This window comes from Micromys minutus (assembly GCF_963924665.1).
Source record: "Micromys minutus genome assembly, chromosome: 1".
Taxonomy (NCBI): Eukaryota; Metazoa; Chordata; class Mammalia; order Rodentia; family Muridae; genus Micromys; species Micromys minutus.
Window position 1 is genome coordinate 101,822,412 of NC_137969.1, and position 18,904 is coordinate 101,841,315.

Genomic DNA, 18,904 nt, shown 5'->3' on the forward strand with positions numbered 1-18,904 from the left:
TGTTCAAGAAGTGGTCTCCTGTGCCGATGAGTTCAAAGCTATTATTCACCATGTTCTCTTCTATCCGTTTCAGTGTATGTGGTTTTATGTTGAGGTCCTAGATCCACATGGATTTCAGTTTTGTGCAGGGTGATAGATATAGAATCTATTTTTATTCTTCTACATATCCACATTTGTTAGACTAGTGCCATTTGTTGAAGATGCTTTCTTTTTCTCCAGTGTGTATTTAATGCATCTTTATAAAAACAAGACAACGACAGCAGGTGTCCATAGGTGTGTGGATTTACATCTAGGTCTTCAGTTCGATCCCATTGATCCACTTGTCTGTTTTTATGCCTGTGCCATGTGAGTGTTATTACTCTAGCTCTGTAGGACAGCTTGAGGTCAGCGATGAGCTCACCACCTTTCCAAAGCCACATGTGAGATCAGCCTGGCAGTTACAACCTGCTGTGATACATGGTGTTTGTGGGTGGAGAGTTGGGACGACCACCTCTAGCATTGGCAAAAGAAAAGTGATGGAAGATGATGGGACTGAAAAGAGGGGCTTGTGGACCAGGGATGTTGGGTCTGAGCCGTGGCCAGGGTCAGACATTGTGCTGGTCGGGTCCTTCCACCTCTGGTGTTCAGAAAACCGTGAAAGTACATATCAGCTACCAACTCTGTTCATCTGGTTTGCAGTGATGCCATCCTTCAGGGAGACACTGGCCTCTGTGACAGACTCCCCTACTACCAGGAACTTTGCCACATTAAAATGTGATCTATCCCATTAAGCTGTCTTATGAAACCTATAAATAACCTCGGAAATGAGGTCCCAGGAAAACCTTTCACTGTTATTATTTTAGAACAAATATTGGTGATTTACGGTCAGGACACAGGTATCCACTGTGTCCTGGACCTCATCATTTTCCCCACTGCAGCTCACGAAAGGGAGCCTGACAGTATCTCCACAGTGGAGAAAGGCCCTGCCTGGTGAGCTCCCTTTCTTGGAGCTCAGCCTCCCTATAGGCAGATTCACCTCATCCTTTGTAGGTCTGGTTACCCTGCTTAAAAACTCATCTTCTCTACCTCGATGCCCTAATAGCTCCAAGATCTTTCACAGATAGCAAACTGTGTGGTGATAATGCCCTGTATCATGTGATGGCGTGGGCTGATGAGAATGCTCGACAAGTAAAGATGCTTGCTGCCAAGTCTGACTACCCGAGTTCGATTCCCAGAACCCACATGGAAATGGAAGAGAACTGAGTCATAAGCTGTCCTCTGACCACCACACACACACACTACAATGCAGTCTTTTAAAACTTACATAGTACTTGGATAGAATTTATGTAAGCTCATTGGTTTAAAATTATATCTTAATTGCTTATAATGCCCACTATAAATTCTGGGCAAATAGTTGTTACTACCTGCATTACCTGTCCTGGAACTTTCTGTGCCTGCTCAGGATCAATGTCACTGTTATAGACCTCATTGCATCATTGACCTTTAGTTGGCTGAACGTGGCAACCAATAATTATGAATGCTGATTTCATATACCGCTCACCCTTCCAGGGATTCTGACTTCACAGGAGCTGAGATTCTTTCTATGCTTGCAAGCTAAAGAAACTTTCAGTGGTTTCCTGCATGCAGGTTAATCTGTCTTTTGCAAATAGGGTAAAAGATACTTTCTTGGCAGGTGAGACTCGTGGCTCAGAATCAGAGGACAGAGGGTTCCTTTGGTCACATGTCCCATGGGATTTGCAGAGAGGGTCACATGACACCAACACACATACAACAAGCGGCACTCCAGGGAGGAAGCCTGCCTCTGTGCATGCATGCCTGCCTTCTTTTTGATGCTGCAGGCTCTTAGCTCCAGTGGGATAGGATCTTCCAAGCATCAGTACCACAGTCTGGAACAGAGGCTAAGCCTCCCTCATCCTTGATATCTGCCAAGCTGCCGGACACTCCCAGAGCTTCATCTGCACTGGGACCGCAGATGCAATTCTTATCATAATGATCTTTTTGAGTCAACACCTTCCTCAAATACTGCAAGCATCATCAGTTTCCACTTTGAAGACAAATAAGCAAAGTGGGTCCTGAGTGGTAACCAGAGTCCCAGTGCTCGGCTCTTTGCTGGGGCAAACTGGTCAGCCATAAAGAGTTCAGCTGGCTGCCAGATTCCTCTACAACAGTCACTCTGAGGTTGCATCCTTCTCAGATAGGGTCCAACTATACCTCTTCAGACACTGCTGATGACAGAGTCCAGTCATCTCTGCGCAGCCATGTCTCTGCACCAGGCTCCTACTGGGCTGTGAGGACTCTTTCTTTGCTGTGCCAGACAAGGTGCTCATAGTTAATCTCCACTCTCCATCTTTGGCCGGATCCTGGCATGAAGACTTCCCTCTCTGAACAACTTGTTTCCTAGCAACTCCTCCCAAGTGTTCCTTGGGATCTTCTGCATTTCAAGCTGTCTTGGCATCCATTCTGCAAGGGCTAACTTGATGGTTATGACTGGATCACAATGCTTATCACTTGATGAAGGGATAATCTGATAAATGAAGACAGAATGCTTCCTCCAATATCTCTGTAGTCAGAGAGCCGGCATCTCTGGGATGAATACCTCTGGGGCCAGCACCCTTATTTCTCACATAACGTGGGACAGTCCATCCAGGGGGTTTCAGTATCACCTCCCCCTTTTCCGGGAACCTCTCCACAACTGGCAGCCATGTACAGATTGTGTTCAAGATGTCTTCCTGGTTGAATGGCACCAAATTTCTTGTCATTGAAGGTTCAGCTCAAGCTCGCTGTCCTGCCCAGGTCCCCATGGCCTTATTCACCCTATAGTTTGAATCTATTTTCCATCGGAGGGTAGCCTTTATCACCACTGGGTGCATGCAATTTCCAGGGACTAAGATCATCCATCCAGTGTGTGCTGAATAGAAATCTATCATATGAGTAACAAATGGGAAATGTTGATTCATGGGAATCCTAACTCACCTCCACCTTCTTCTTTCTCTCCTGTCACCTTTGTTCTTTTCTCTCTCAGATGCCCTCCATGTCCTAAATGTGATTAAGGGTCCTTTTCCTTCCTTTTTACAGACTTATTTTATTTCTAATTATTTATGTGTACATATGTGTATCTATATGTATATTTATATCATCTTTATCTATCTGTATTCTCTATCTCTATCTCTATATATCTGTGCGTGGGTCTATGTACACATGAGTGCAGTGCCCACAGAGGGCAGAAGAGGGTGTCAGATACTGTGGGGTTTGAGTGACAGGCATTATAAACCATCTACAGTGAATCCTAAGATCTGGACTCAGGTCCTCTGCAAGTGCAGCAAGTGCTCTCTATGGCTGTTCATGGCACTTTTGTTTCTATCTATCATACTGTTATTCCCCTAGCTACTCAATGGAATAGGAGAGCATTAGTCACTTGTAGCTGCTGAGGAGTTCGTAAGCTCCTACCCAGGCTTCTCAGCATCTCCATGGGAGTGTTCCACTCCAGAGTGTCCAGAGACACGGACGCTTACTGTGGTGACTCAGGAAATGCCAGGAAGGTAAAGGAAGAACCTCGAAGCTGTCAGGGCTCCTCAGACAGGTAACCGTGGACTCTCTAGAGCTGGTCACAGAAACATGGAGAGTGCTTTGGTCAACCTGTTGGCCACTTCTGAAAACACTGAGATCCACCCTACCTCCACTCCCCAGGCTTTTTCCTGGAACGGGTCCTCATCATTTAGAAAATGTCCTGTTTGTCTTTAAGCCAACACCCTCCCTCAGCACACCATGTTCCTGGACAACCAGGGTCTGGCAGGGTTTTTAAACTCCTGGGGACGTGCAGTCTGAGTTCTCTGAGCCGTTTTATGGCATGTCTCAGAACCCACGCCTAAGATCCTTGTGAGCCAGCCCGGGAAGGCTTTTGGACATCCATCTGTGTGGTTAGTGGCACTCCTCTGTTTATCCACCTTCAACTGTGGTAGCAAGGCTGCAACCTGAGATCATTGTTGGGGAAAACAAAGGAAGAAGGGTTATGCTGGCACCCGGCCCACTTGGTGATTTCACCCAGCAGGCCTCTTGCTCAACAGGGTCTGCCCGAAGCCAGTCCTCTCTTCTCCCACTGCAGCTCCCAAGGCTTTGGAAAATAGTCTTCACTTTTTTGTAGTACATGAAAGAGCATCTCTTGGCTCTCCACTGCCGCCCCTTGCAACCCCTCCCCAGTCTTTTCATCACCCATTTGGAGTCTTTTCTCTGGTTCTCACCATTCCCTCTTCTGTGGGCATGTCATTTGTTTTAAACACACACACACACACACACACACACACACACACACATACACACACACACACATGATCACTGTGTGCCTTTCTCGCTCAATATTTTATTGGGAAAAATTCCCCAACTGCTACTAAAGATCTTCAATATATCACTCCTCTTCGCTGTAAAGTATTTATTACAGTATTCTATTGTGGGCCATAATTTGCTTCGCTAGCTCCTAGTTTTTGACATTTAGGGTGTTGTAAAAATTATACCATCACCGTGACGCTACAGTGAACCTCATTTGATGTGAATCTTGGCACGCCACCAAGATCATCTTGGCATGGGCTGATCAACACCCTCACTGGGTATATAAGAGAATAAGAAGCAAGCCTTGTCCTGTTAAGCCACTGAAGCCGGGGGCTGTTTGTTACCAGCTGTGTTTCATGGTTGGCTAACAGTGAGCCTGAAGAAGCTCCAACTTGGAAATCCACATAGCAGCATTTCGGGGAGACCGGGACTCAGTCTGCACCCACTATTCTCTGCATTTCAGCATCATTGGTCCAGGCCAGGCAGTGGCCCCACCTACCTGAAGACTGAATTTGGTCCACGTGCCTGTGGGATAGATTGGTAGTGTCAGTGTCTCTTGTGAGGTGTGAGTTTGGCTTTTGCTCATGATGCATGCCACAGAATTTTGGTAACGCCTTAAGGAACTTATAACTTACAAATAGCTCTGCTCCACTGAGAAGCCTCAAACATCCTTCTCCTTACTGTTTATCTAAGCTCAACACTGTTTCCTTGAACCAAACCTTAATTTAATTTGAAGATTTATATTGCTTACTATTGTTGAGATTAAGAATTTTATTTTCAGATGTGTGTTACGTGTGGATATGTGGGCACCTGTGCCCACCCTCCTTCCTCAGGAGCTGTCTGCTCTGTTGCTTTGAGGCACAGTCTCTCAATGAGACCTGGAGCTCATCAAATGTGCCCTGCTGGCCGGCCAGTGAGTCAGAGGGTCTACCTGTCTGTCATCTCAGCGCCGGAATGGCAAACTTACATTGTCAGGCCATGTAGGATCTGGGGATGGAGCCCAGGGTCCCATGGTTTTGTGGCAAGCACATTAGGGGCTGATCTCTCTCTCCAGCCCCTGGATTGCATTTTTCAAAGTGATGCTGAATGGAATGGAGACCACCACCATGGTAGGCCAGCATCTGCCACGGAGTCACATCCTAGTCCTGGAAAATGTCTTAACACATCCTCCAGTGGCCCTGTACCTTCGGTCCCCTCTCCCTGAGGCAGCCCTTGCTCTGGAGTGTCTGTTGAGGCGCTGCCTCTTCCCCTCCCCCATCTCCTTATGGCCCAGGCTAGATCTCACTTCCTTTTCCTTGGCAATGTTAGAAGGAGCAAACCCCCAACAGAAAATCCACCCCCTGTAGTTTGCATCCCAGTGAGCCAAGCAGAAAGTTTGGGGGTGCCCAGAACATTTCCGTAGACACTTTGTTACTCATGGTCAGGGAAGGTGAATGCCTCAGGAGAGCTCACTGGGGAGCAGAGGGTACAGGGCACTTTCAGGGAGTCACATGGGCCTGTGGGATTAATTCAGCACATTTTCACACTTGTGGCCTGCAGCAGCCACACAGAAGACCTGAGAAGCAGCTTCCTCAGAGAGGTTAGCTGCTATGGGAAAGCTCCATGAAGAAAATACAGACAGGTCTTAAGGCTGACTGGGAGCTAGAGGTGGCTCAGTGGGTAAGGGTGCTTTCCCTTTGAGCATGAGGCTCTGAGTTCAAGTCCTCGGCACGCATGGCAAAAGCCAGGTTTACCTTCAGAGCTGTGAAGGTTGGAGACAGGAGGATCTCTAGGGCTGGCTGGCTAACCGTAGCTCTCTGATTACTTGAGAACATTCCAGAGAATGGTGGGCAGGACACCTGGTCACTCTTGGCCACTGTGTACAGGCATGGTTGCAGACACACGTTTAGATGTTCTGTCTGTCTGTCTGTCTCTCTCTCTCTCTCTCTCTCTCTCTCTCTCTCTCTCTCTCTCTTTCTCTCTCTCTCTCTCTCTCTCTCACACACACACACACACACACACATGCACACAACTAAAAGAACTATGGGAGTACATGTGGAATATGACAGCCAGAAATGCTGCCACAAATCTTTATTTTTTTTCCACAGAGTTGCTCATCACAAAGTGATTTTTTTCTAAATGACTTTCTGGTTGTGAGGAAGCATGTGAGACTCTCAGTGTGCTGGAGGTAAAGATAGTGATCGTACTCCTGGGTTCTACACCAGTGGATCTAACTGCCGTGGGTAGAGGACGATTGGACAGGTTGGTGCGCCGATTATGTGCAGACATTTTCCTGTCACTTTCCCTAAGCATCACAATGTAACAGCCATTCCTTGTATTTCCCTTCATCGTGTGTGAGACAGAGAACCTAGGCATGAGTAGACATGCATGGTCTGCAACACTGAGAACATTTTACAGATGATATTGGAGCATCTGTGGGTTCTCAAGGGAGGAGGGTTCTGCAGAAACCCAAGGCTATCAACTATGTATTAGAATGCAGTAGCCAAACATTGGAGCTACTGGGATACAGCTTATCAGGGCTTATGTCACTTTGATAAAGGCTCAAAAACAACCAATTGGGGGGGGGTGTATTTGGCTTACATATTCTCGGTCACAGTCCACCAAAGGAAGGTAAGGCAGAACTGAAACAGAGACCGTCGGGGACACTGCCCACTGAAATGGTCCTTATGGCTTGTTCAACCTGCTTGAGAATGTCACTGTCAACAGTGAGCTGGGCCCTCCTACATCAATCATTAGCCCAGAAAATTCCATAGAGACTTGCCTGCAGGCAACGGATGGAAATATTTTCTCAACTGAGGCTACCCTAGGTAAGCCTAGGTTCGTGTCAAGGGCTTAAGTAAAAGAACTGCTCTCCAGAAGTTAGAGGAGACTAAATTCTTGGATTGGAGATGAAATGTCCAACCTCGGTGAGCAAAGTAGCAAACTCGGGAGCTCTTGGATTTGAGCACAGATGTACACCACTACATTACATGTGAGACACTGACTCATCTACTGGGTTTCATGACACATTGCAAACAGACTAGAACAGGGAGGAAGAAGCAGCTTTCGGACAAGCCAGGCTCCATTCCCGGCATCCTTGTGGCAGCTCACGACTATCAGTGGCTTTAGTCTTCAGGCCTCCGTGGGCACTGCAAGCATGTGCACACACATACATGTAAACAAAACACCCATATACACAACTTAAAAAAAAAACAAATTACCGACTTGTGCAGGAATTAGGGGCAGCCAAGAAGACACAGGTGGCTGTTTTGAGGATTAAATGGTACACTATGAATATGGGGGGCTTTGGCACAGGCCTGTGGCTCTAGCACTGGAGCTATGGAGGCAAGAGGATCAGGAGTTCAAGCTTATCCTTGACTATATAGGGAGCTGGAGTTAGCCTGGGCTACATGAGACCCTGTCTCAGAAAACCACAATAGTAGGAAGTAGCAAAATAGTAAGCTGAGTGTGGTGCTTGATCACTGATTCTAACATGTAAGAGGCTGAGAAGGGGTGTTTGAGTTTGAGGCAAGCTTGGGCTACAGAATGAGAGCCTGTCTCAGGAACAATAGGATATTAAAAGACGGGAAAGGAAGAGGGGGGCAGAAGAGAGGAGGAAGGGAGGCAGAGATAACCCACTAACAACAGGAAACCTTAAAAAACAGACAATCCCCTTTTAAAGAGTGAATCTAAACAGGCCATAAACCGCTGTGGGAACTGTGTAGGGGAGTTAAATGCTTCTCGCTCAGAGTGGCACAAATGCCAGGAGCAGATGGTTTGACCACGGATTCTACCACATAGTCAAGGAGTAGTTCCCATACGGAGTGTTCCAGAGAGGTCTGTCTCCAACTCACCTTTTGGGAACTGCTTTACACAAGCAGTCAGGGCAGTGGACGTGCAGCTCTCCTCAAGTACAGAAACGCTTCCATGGGGGCATGAGTCCAGTCATGTTCCAGTAGGGGACCATAACAAAGGGGCTCATATATTGAGAGTCTGTTCAGACGGTTTCCCACAGTAACCGTTTAAATTTAATGGCCATTGATAGTTCACCCGTATACTGGGTACAGAAACAAGGCCCTGCTCACTACCTGAAAACAGCTATACATGGCCCAAGAACCAGACCATACACAGTAAAATATCAGTCTTTCAATTTTTTATTTTAATTTTAATTTTTTTAACGCATGTTTCACCTACTTGTATGTGTGTGCCATATGTGTGCCTGGTACTGGAGGGGGCAGGAGACGGCATTGGATTCCTCCTGGAAATGGCGTTATGAATGGTTGTGAGCCATGAGTGTGGATGCTGGGAATCAACTCAGGACCTCTGCAAGAGCAGGAAATGTTCTTAACTGCTAATCTACCTTTTCAGTGCCCTAGAATATTTTATTTTCTGCTTTTATAAAACCAAAACCCAAACCCCCTAAGTTTACACCTGTTTATCACGGCTGTGGTTTATTTGGTCTATGCATTTTAAATGGTTAAATAAGGTTAAACACCTAGATACCCAGTTGATAGTTCTTTCTTCTTTTTGAAAAGAACATTTCTTTATAAACTGCTTAACAGACAATCACATCAGAGCACAGCCTTTATGAACAATGGAATGGTATTTCAGGGTCTCTTCTTAGACAGTACTAGATTTCTGGTCTTGAGAGAGATTTGGGAACTTTGCCTGGAGAACTTTTTTCTTTTTCTGTAAACTTCTCTTTCTTTGCTTCAGTGTGGGCATGTTTCTCAATTCCCAGTCTGATAAAGCGATCCACGTAAGGTGTTTCGAAGAACCACCTGTCTCCTGTTGTATCTCTTATTTAGGTACCAAGGTATAGGCCACTACTTGAATTTGTTCCAGATGATTCATCCAAAGATATCCCTTCTCTGAGCACCAGGTCTTGGTTTTTCTTGACCAGTCTGAAGAAGCCTTGAAGCATCTTCCCTCTCCTGGACAACTTTATCTAAGGCACCATGGAATCAATAACCTTTTATAACCGCTCTGGACCTGGCATTAGCAATTTCTGTTGCTTGGCCTCCTGCTCTAGAGTTTTTTTTTTTTTTAGACTTTATTTTAAAAAACAAAGATAAAAAATTTTTTAAACATTTTTTGCATAAATGTATACAAATACAACTGTGTCAGTGCTTGGCTTTTTTTTTCTTTTTCTTTCTTTTTTTTCTTTCTTTTTTTTTTTTTTTTTTTTTTTTTTTTTACAATGAGCAAAAAGTACATGTAATACAGGTTGTAACCCGGAATTTGTCAATGTGTTCTTGGTGTGTAAGGATTGAGCATGACTTTTTTTTTCTTTCTTGGACTTCACACAGTCTGTGAGTTGTTTCTGGGGGAGTGCAAGCCTCTGGGATTAGCATCCCACTATCAGTGACTGCATATTATGTCTGTTCTTTTGTGACTGGGTTGTCTCACTCAGGATGATATTCTCTAGATGCAGCCATTTTCTTAAGAATTTGGTTAAGTCATTGTTTCTGGTGGCTGAGTAGTATTCCATTGTGTAAATGTACCACAATTTTTGTATCCATTCATCAACTGAAGGACATCTGGGTTCTTTCCAGCTTCTGGCTATTATAAATAGAGCTGCTATGAACATTGTGGTGCTGCTCTAGAGTTAGAAGCATGTTTCTTTCCTTCAGAAGGACAAATCAAAGCTTATGTAAGTCTCTGTTACTTTTGTCCCTCAGCTGCTGGCAGGTCCAGGATTTGGATTTTTCTCCAGATTTGACATTTTCCTCCTCCCAATTTTTTGGGTCACCAAAAAATTCTTCTAGTCCTTTTCTTGACAGTGTGGTATGAAGTCATTTACACTGGAGGAAAGATGTGACATGTGGTGTGTTCTTATGCAACAAACTAAGAGATGACCTGCAACTGGAGTCCCGTGGGATTTACTAGGGAACAAGCAGCCTTCAGGAACACCAAGGCTCTTCTACAAGTATCCACTAGATTGGTCACAGCCATGTTTCTAATGTAGACCTGCTGGGTCGGTGATCACATGGTTCTAGTTATTAGTTCTTTATGCAAAAATACTCAACATCTTGTTTTTTTTTGTTGTTTTTTTGTTTTTTTTTTTTAATTAAGGAGGCCAGATATAGTGACACTTGAGAAGCAGAGGCAGGAGAATCTCTGTGATTTGATATTTGCCTGGTCTTCGGAATATGTTCTAGAGCAGCCAGAGCTAAGTATGAGCCCCTGCCATTCTGGATGGTATGCTTCCTATCTGTTCCCGGTACGTGTGTGCAACTTGGGGCCTTGGGCCTGACCCATTGCCCATGGATTCTGCTTTGGAGGAGTTGTATAAAGACCTAAAGAAGATACAAGTCTTGTTGGAAAAGTTCACCAGGAAAAGAACATTCCCATTACAGAAGAAAATTTCAAAAGAAATAAAGACCAAGAGGCAACCACAGAAGCATCTAGACCTTCTTGACACTGAAAGGCTAGCTGCTGTGGTTGTTCCCATTACAATAGGATTCACAGCGAAAATCAAGCCTAATGTATGAGTTCAATCAGGTATGTCTGTGAACACTGACGTTATCTTAACTGGAGTCAGCAGGTTCCCTTCCAACTGCGGATGCAAGTATCTTTCCCAGAGGTCGGTTGATCTGGTAAGGAATCTCACAGGCCGGAATCACGCCATGATTGTGATCAGTTGAAACCCATGTCAGTGGGAGGCAGTTTAAGAAAAAAATGCAGAAAACATGAAACTACTTAAATGCAAAAAAAAGAACCACCTTCCTAGGACGCGAACAGATCCCGGTGAGGGATTCAGGAACACACTGCTGAGATTTTGTCAGGCTTGAGATGATGACATCCCTAAGCCATGGATGGAATGAAGAGAGAGCCACAGGGTAAAGGAAACATCTGAGAGTTGACTTCCCTCAGGAACCATGTGGTGGAAACTCTCATTTCCAGCATTGAGCTGCACCTATAAATTTGACAAATGACTATTTTCATGGCATTCCAAGACAGAAGATTCTCCATTTCTTGCCAGAGGATTTGATTTAAACAAATGTGCCTATTAAATTCCCTTTTTCATTTACACCTTGGGCATTTTGTTTAAGAAAAGGATTATATGAGTTTTTTTTTTTTTTAAATAATTGAGATATAAAAGGGAATCCTTACATAATAAAAATGCTACATTTTGTTCAGGCTGGGAGATAGAAAACAAAAGTAATAGTTTACCTGTTACTGACTGACATCAGCTTCCACTAATGTCAAAATAAGAGTAAAGCCAGAACTTTTGCATAAAATTCACATTTGCACATGAACTTGAAAGCCACAAGAGAGCGGTCAGCATTGATCACCAGCTTGAGCAAAATGTGTATCACACATTACCATGTACTATTAACCCAAGCACAATGGTATTACCTATATCTAAATATATTTGTTCATGAATATAAAATCGAAAGAAACTATAAATGGCATGGTAGACAAGCACGTGTGTGTGGTGGGTACTGCCAAGGATTTGGTGGCTTATAAAAATGAACAGCTATGAAGAAAATAATAACTATAATGCAAAACATTTGAAACCCATCTAGTCCTGCAACCAATTACATTGGAGCTTTAGTCTAAAGAAATAATTTGTCTTTGCCATCCCACTTTTAGCTTCATGTCATGTCTAATTGCATCTTATTACCTCCCTCTCCCGTTAGCTAAAGAGATTGACCATCTTAAAGCAGAGAAAAAAAATCTATTATCCATCTTTTCTCTTACATTAAAGGGAGGTGCGGGAATCTCCATGGAGAAAGAAAAAACAGAAGTATCTTCAGATGCTAAAGAAGGCTGTTGATACAGCTCAGGGGAGGGACTCTGCACTCAAACACCAGGATGAGGGGGAAGATTTAACCTGGATATATGCAAAGTATATGATAACCATCTTGTAGTCCAAAGACTAACATCCAGGTGTGGAAAAACCCTTTGCGTTGGTTGTTGAGTTGTTGAGTCTCCAGGAGACTCTTGAAGCATTCTAGGTAATTGCTGTTGCTCTTGGATGCCTCCCAGAAATCAAAGGTAAGTCCCTATTTCTGAAGACATCATGCATTTTGGACATGGGTATCAAAGGGTTAACCTGAAAGCCTCCTTCCTGAGGAATAGCTTTAGTTACCAGAAGATGCTATCCTGGCTGCTGAAGGAGGAAAGTAATCAATAGCCCAACCCACCCATGATTCCTATGAACCCCAACAATGACAAGCACAACAGGATACCCGTAAAGGAGCAATAGTGGTGATCACAATGTTGTGGTAACCAACAGCTGTCTAATTGGACAGAAGGTCTGCTCAACAGGAGGGAACTCATACTCGGTATTGGAAACCTAATCAATTACCCATAACTAGTGAGGTCATGGATCTCTGAGGAAATTGTACTACTGCCAGTTAACCAGCATAATTCATAACAACATTCTAAATACATATCCTTGGGCCCACAGATAAGTAGCACTAGCCCCTCATCAAAGAAGCTTCTCTATGAAGCAGACAGAGACTGTCACAGAAAGCCTTAACTGGAAATAAACAGAAAACAACTTATCATGAGTACCCAGCCCTAATTGATAAGTCTACAACAGAGCCCCTCCATCCAAGGCTTAGGAACATCTTAGGAGATGAGGTGACCAAAGTGTAGGAGCCACAAGACCAGGAAATCTGTTGTGAGATTCATTCTTCTAGATATGACAGGGAACATACACCAAAGAAGTCTCAACAATTGGCTACTCAAATAAGATCTGAGCAAGGACAACACCAGTTGATGTGCCAGCGTAGATGGGAGAAATCTCATCTCATGGGGCCCCACTAAACAAGAAGGCAACAGAAAAACCAGTAGGTGAAGTAGACAGCTTACATATATATCCACACACACACAGTTGGCAGCCACCAGAGCTCCTCCCTCTGCCCTCTCTATGGTTTTAGGGTCATTGATTTGTGAGAGTATGTCATCTACATAAGGTGTTATTTTATCTCTTTCTCCAATCTGTAAGACATTTTCTTGTCTTTCCTGTCTGGCCAGGACTTAAATAAGGATGCTAAGTCTCTCTTTAGTTTCTCATCACTGAATGGGATGCTGTCCATCTGCTTTCTACATGTGCCTTAATTGGACTGTGGTTAATTTATTCTGTGCCCAGACTACTGAAAGTTTTTGGTGAGAACTTGGTTGGATATTTTGAAATATATTTCCTATATCTATAGACCATGGAATTTTCAAAATTTTTTCCCTGTGGCCCTGAAGAATCTACTAGGTCATAAGGTACGGTTCTTCTAATATGTTATTGAATTCAGTTTGCTAGTGTTTTTAAAAATTAATTTAATTTTTTATTTGACACATAGAATTGTTTGTTTTTGTAGGGTGCCTTGCTATGTCTAATGTAATGTTCAAAACAAGGTAAGATTTTTCTTCCATTTTGGGAGAAAAGGCCTTTTGCATCATCTCATTAACAATAAGCTTAAAATTGCAAGGCTTGCCTCTCCTACATTTCTTTCTGGTTTTGGAATCAAAGAATTATGGCCTTGCGAGTGAGAAAATGTTCTTCCATCTTCTATTTTTGGGGGAACAGTCTTTAAATCTTGAGAGAGATGTGGCCAGAAAAGCCATCTGGTACGGTCTTGAGCTTTTCCTGTGGAGAGTTTTATCGATTACTGGTCCAGTTGTTTTTTATACCCATTACTGATGCCTTCTTAGAGTGGGAGGTGACTAAGCATGGGGACCAGTGACAAAGGATTCGGAGCAGGGAGATTAAAGATGTTCAGAGACGTTGGCATCTGCAACACTCTTTATTTGGAACAAGAGCATGTACCCATGGTCCCAAAGGCGTTTTGTAGAATGTCACACAGAAGTGACTTTCTTGCCAGACTGGACACAGGACAAGCTGAACATTATTTATTGCTTACTCATGGTTCTGGGACATCTGATAGTGGCCATCATAGCTAAGCCATTCTGGAAGTTCACACTGGCATCCTATTGTCTAAACCTTGAACTGATCCTTACAGCCTTTATTTCCTTTAGGGGTTAGGGTTCTGGGAGCTTGTCTGTTTATGCCGTTATTCAGTTTGCTGGTGTGTAATTATTCATCTCCTCTTATGACCCTTTTAACCTTGTTGTTACAGTGCTGTTTTTATATTTCTAACTTTGTGTTTTCTTATTTTTTTCAATTTAAATTAATGAGAATTTTCTAGTTTTTTCTTTTTTTTTAAATGCCAATTTATAGTTTCACAGTTATTTTCTGATTTTCGACTTCCTGTTTTGTTCACCCTGCTCTAATCTTTATTATTTCCTTCATCTGGGTCACTGTGCTTTTTCCCTTCTGGTTTTTAAGGTGGCTGGAGTTGGGCAGTTGATGTGAGTCCACTCCCTTTGTAGGCAGTCAGGGCTACAAGTTCCTCAGAGAATTGTTTATGCCTCACCCAAGTTTGTATGCGTTGTTTGCCTTTTCTTTTGTCTTGAGCCTTTTTCCTAATCTGCCTTTAGCTTTTATTTATTTTTTCCATCCAGGGCTGTTCAAGAGTACATTGTTTAGTTTCCACATGTGTAAATTTCCTGTCTTCCTCCTCACACTGTTTTTTCTTAGTTCCCTTTCCTTAGGGATCTCACAAAGTTGAAAGATGAGTCCCTTGAAGGCTGTTAAATTTCTTCCTTTTTCCTGACACGCAGGAGATATGATCTGTCCAAGCTCAGGAGGAAAGTGTGTCCTGCAGCTGAGGGTGGAATGTCGCTGTATGCCTGCCTGCTTGGACCACATGGATTACCCGTAGTGTTTAAGTCAGCTGTTTCCGTATTGGCTCTTGACATGCATATGTTGTTTGTTATGGGATATGCAGTACTGAGGTCTCCCCCTAGCCTTGTGCTGCTGCGTTTTCCTAGGTAGCTCCATATTTGTTCCCCATGAGTTTATGTTTATGTAAATATCTCCTAGGCCTTTTGGATCTTAGGACCTTCGAGTAACAGCAGCAGCAGCTTGTCTCCTATGACAGTTGGAACCTAAAGCCTCTATTGTGACAGGAGGTCTGTTTCTTTTGAGCTCCGGTGTGCACAGAACATTCTTTCCTCCAGCTTTGTGCCTGTACATGTACTTAAATGAAAATTAGTTACTTTAAAGGATGCATAGCTGGGTATTTTATTAAAGTATCCATTTAACTATTCTATGGTTCTTTTTTTCAAGTGTACATGTGTGTAGTGTGCATGTATATGTTCATGTTCACATGTATATGGGTACATGCATGTACAGTTGCACATACTTATGGGTGCACATGCCCATGGAGTCCCAGAGCCAATCACTCTCCACATTACTTACTGAGTCTGTGTCTTCTGCTGGACCTGGAGCTCATCAATTCAGGAGAATCTAGCTAGCCAGCTTGCCCTAGGGATGGCCTATTTCTGCTTCTTGAGGGCAGGGAATCACAGGCCTGGTTTATAGTGGATTCTAGAGATCTAGAACTTCAGTTTTAATACATGTGAGTCCATGTATTTGTCTGCTGAGTCATCTTTACAGTCTTCATTCTGTGGGTGTATGTGTTTTACTGGAATTTTAACCCATTTACATTTCAAGTAATCACAGGTAGGTGAGGGGGCTGATTGTGGGAGTTTTATTAGTTGTTTTCTAGTAACTTAGCTGCCCCCCCACTCTTCCTATTCCTTCCCTCTTTGTGATAGGATGATTTGTTTTGAAATGATACTCTGATTCACTTTCTCACTCTCTGTTGTGCATCTACTACTGCTATTCTCTTTGCAGCCTCCTTCATTAGTATCGATCTTGATCTGATAACCACTTTAGTCACCTGGAGAAGTTTCACTCCTCTACCCTTCCCTTTTCCCCTCCCCCACTACTGTTGTGGCTCAGTCTCTTTCACAGTATGATTCCAATGGTGTGTTTCATTAATGTTCAGTATTTACATACTTTTTGTCTTCTAACTTCTATGCAAGCGAGTCATAGGATTCACACCCTCTATGTTTTGAGCTCGAGCAAACTTGAGTGTCTACACTTGACCTTTGCTGGTGAGTGTTAAAGTTTCATGTTGCTATTTTAACCATCCTGTTTCATCTTCTGTGTTGAGTGCCTGGCAGTTCTGGTCAGCTTTTATTTACCAGCTCTGCTGGATTCTTTTGTATGGTAATCCAGATTTCTCCTACATAAGGTCATGTGTGCATATGCTTTTAATTTCAGGTCCTTGCCTGCCATGCCATAAGGACTCTGTTTGTTTGCTTGTTTGTTTTAGAAAAATGCCCTAAATATAGCCTAGGAGACCTCAAGCTTCACTGACTCCAAATTGAAAGGCATCTTCAGAAGCATCCAAACACTCATTTCTTCATCTGCTGGATGCTTTCCCAGCACTCACCTGGGGCTCACACCATCATTGAGGAGAAGGCCCCACTGTCATAGAACTGGGGAGGAGACAAGGAAAGCCAAATGAGTAAGAATGACAGGCACAGCTTTGAGAAGATTCTAGTGGGGACACCGCCAGGGTAGAGTATCTTTAATAGAGAGTGGGGGTCTTTAGGTCATTGAGAGTCAATTTTCAAGGAGAATAGTAGCAATCCAGCCAGATCCTCTACCTCTCTTTGTTCCATGACCATATGGTGAGTAGTTAGGCTTTGACATTTTCTTCCACTGTGAATATGCCTACTTCTATGGTTCAAAGCAGCAGGACATAGTGACCATGGGCTGGAATTTCCCAAACTGAGACAAATTATTCTTTTCTCTCTACATCTCTACAAATGATATATCTTGGTTATTCTATTACATCTCATAGAGATGTGAAACCCAAGGCTGGAAGTAACTAAGTTGCTTGCAAACATCCTGGGACTGGGAGTCATGGGAGTGACAAACACACAGGTGACCCTAAGCCTCCAGACAAAGAAGACTTCGAAGCAGAGTACTCCAGCCCAGTACAGCTTGGCAACTCTCTTGCACTTGCATCACAAACTCTAGGATCACTCTAAAGACAACAATGCTGCTATGAAGCTGACTCCAGGAACAAGCCACGCACCTGACTCTCTGATAACTCCGGCTCAGAAAGCTGGAGAGTCAAGAATAAAATTTAAGTCTGGCATTAGGTTAAAAAGAAAGCTGGTAGGTCATTTCCTTCCGTAGATGAATTTGAAGTTGAAAGGAGAGGAAACCAAATTGGTTTCCCTTCTGCAGTCACTCTTATCAGGGCTTGATCTTCATGGCACAGAAAGTGAAACTTCTGGTGGTGGTAAAGCCTCTGCTCTGTGGTGTGGATCAGGCTCTGGCTTTGTGACATGGGCTTGACTCCACTGTGCACCAGCTGAGGGACTTCAGACCAACCCACTACACTACTCCACAGTGGCCTAGGCTCTGTGTGCTTTATGAACAGTAGCTTCTCTGTAGCACCAACCCCATAGAGAGTAACTATCCTCCAAGACAGACAGAGACACAAAGAAACATGTTGCTTACATGACATGTCTGACACCTGGTCTGATGCCACTTTTAATGGTAATTTGGGTCCCCCCCGAAGCTGGTTGTCCCCCACCTCCACCCCCTGTGAGGAAAGAGTTCACACATAGACACTAGCTAAGTGACCCTGTCTCTAGTTAATGGTGATTGGTAAATAAAGGTGTCAACAGCCAATAGCTTGGTAGAAGAGACGTAGGTGGGGTTTAGGTTTCCTGGGCTTGGGGCTGAGAAGAACATGCAGGAGAAGAGGAAGAGGAAGCCACCATGAGTTAAGGGTTAAGAGAGCATTGCCATGTGGGCTGGCTGGCCAGTTGGAGCTAAAAGCAGTGTAGATGGAACATAGTGAATAGTAAGTAATAATATCATTATTGATAGGAAAATAGATTCTAATGGCATGGAGGGTAGCCTAGCCCTTGTACTGTTTAGGGCTTATTGGGAATATAAAGGCTGTTGAAAGTGTCTTTCATCCAGGAACTCAATAACCAAAGGCAGGATAGAAGCCCTGGGTCAGGATTTTAAATAATTTCTACTACAGAGGAAAAACTTACAAATATGTGGTTCTATCATTTCAACCCCATCGACAGCAGTTGGACCCATTTAAACATGAATCTCAATTGTTCATACTCAGAGTAGGGGGAGAAAGTGTTTTTATGAAACCAAGACAGTCATCTTACTCAGTGGTCCAGGATCCTAGGAAACTACTGTAGCTGCAACCTGCTACATAAAAACTGTACCGGGGGAGGGGTGCCTTTGCCCCAGGTGGCTTTCCCAAGCCTGGCTTTGATGTGTCATTGCAGCTAGCTGAATACTTAGTAGGATTTGACCAAAACCAAACAAAGCCACCAAACTCTTCAAGAATGGACAGACCTGAACCTGCTGTGTTAATGAATTCCTGGAATCCACCACCAGGGAGATTGAGGCAGGAGAATTCCAAGTTAGAAACCAGCTGGAATTTATAGTGAGTTCAAAGATAGCCTGGGCCATATAGTGAGGCCCTTTCTCAGAGCAAACAGACATCCTCCACCTCAAACTAACAACAGTGAAAAGGAAAGAACCCCAAAAGCAGAGTCTTGGGGTTCTTCTTATGTCTCAGAGTGACTGATGAAGATGGATGGAATGTATGCTTCTGGTCCGTCTAGATGATGTTCTCCTCAGTAGGATACTACTGCAGGCCTGGTCTACAGCATTCTACAGTTTGTGTGAAATTAA

The 18,904-nt window shown here is 43.7% G+C and overlaps 1 pseudogene across 1 annotated transcript; it reads right to left on the reverse strand.

Moving 5' to 3' along the window:
• Positions 1–8,922: 8,922 nt before the first annotated feature.
• LOC308434220 (large ribosomal subunit protein uL29m-like) lies at positions 8,923–10,257 on the reverse strand (annotated as a pseudogene). The gene is made up of 2 exons: positions 9,900–10,257; positions 8,923–9,325 (listed from the first exon to the last, which is right to left on the reverse strand). The product of its transcript is annotated as a large ribosomal subunit protein uL29m-like (transcript).
• Between the last annotated feature and the right edge of the window lie 8,647 nt (positions 10,258–18,904).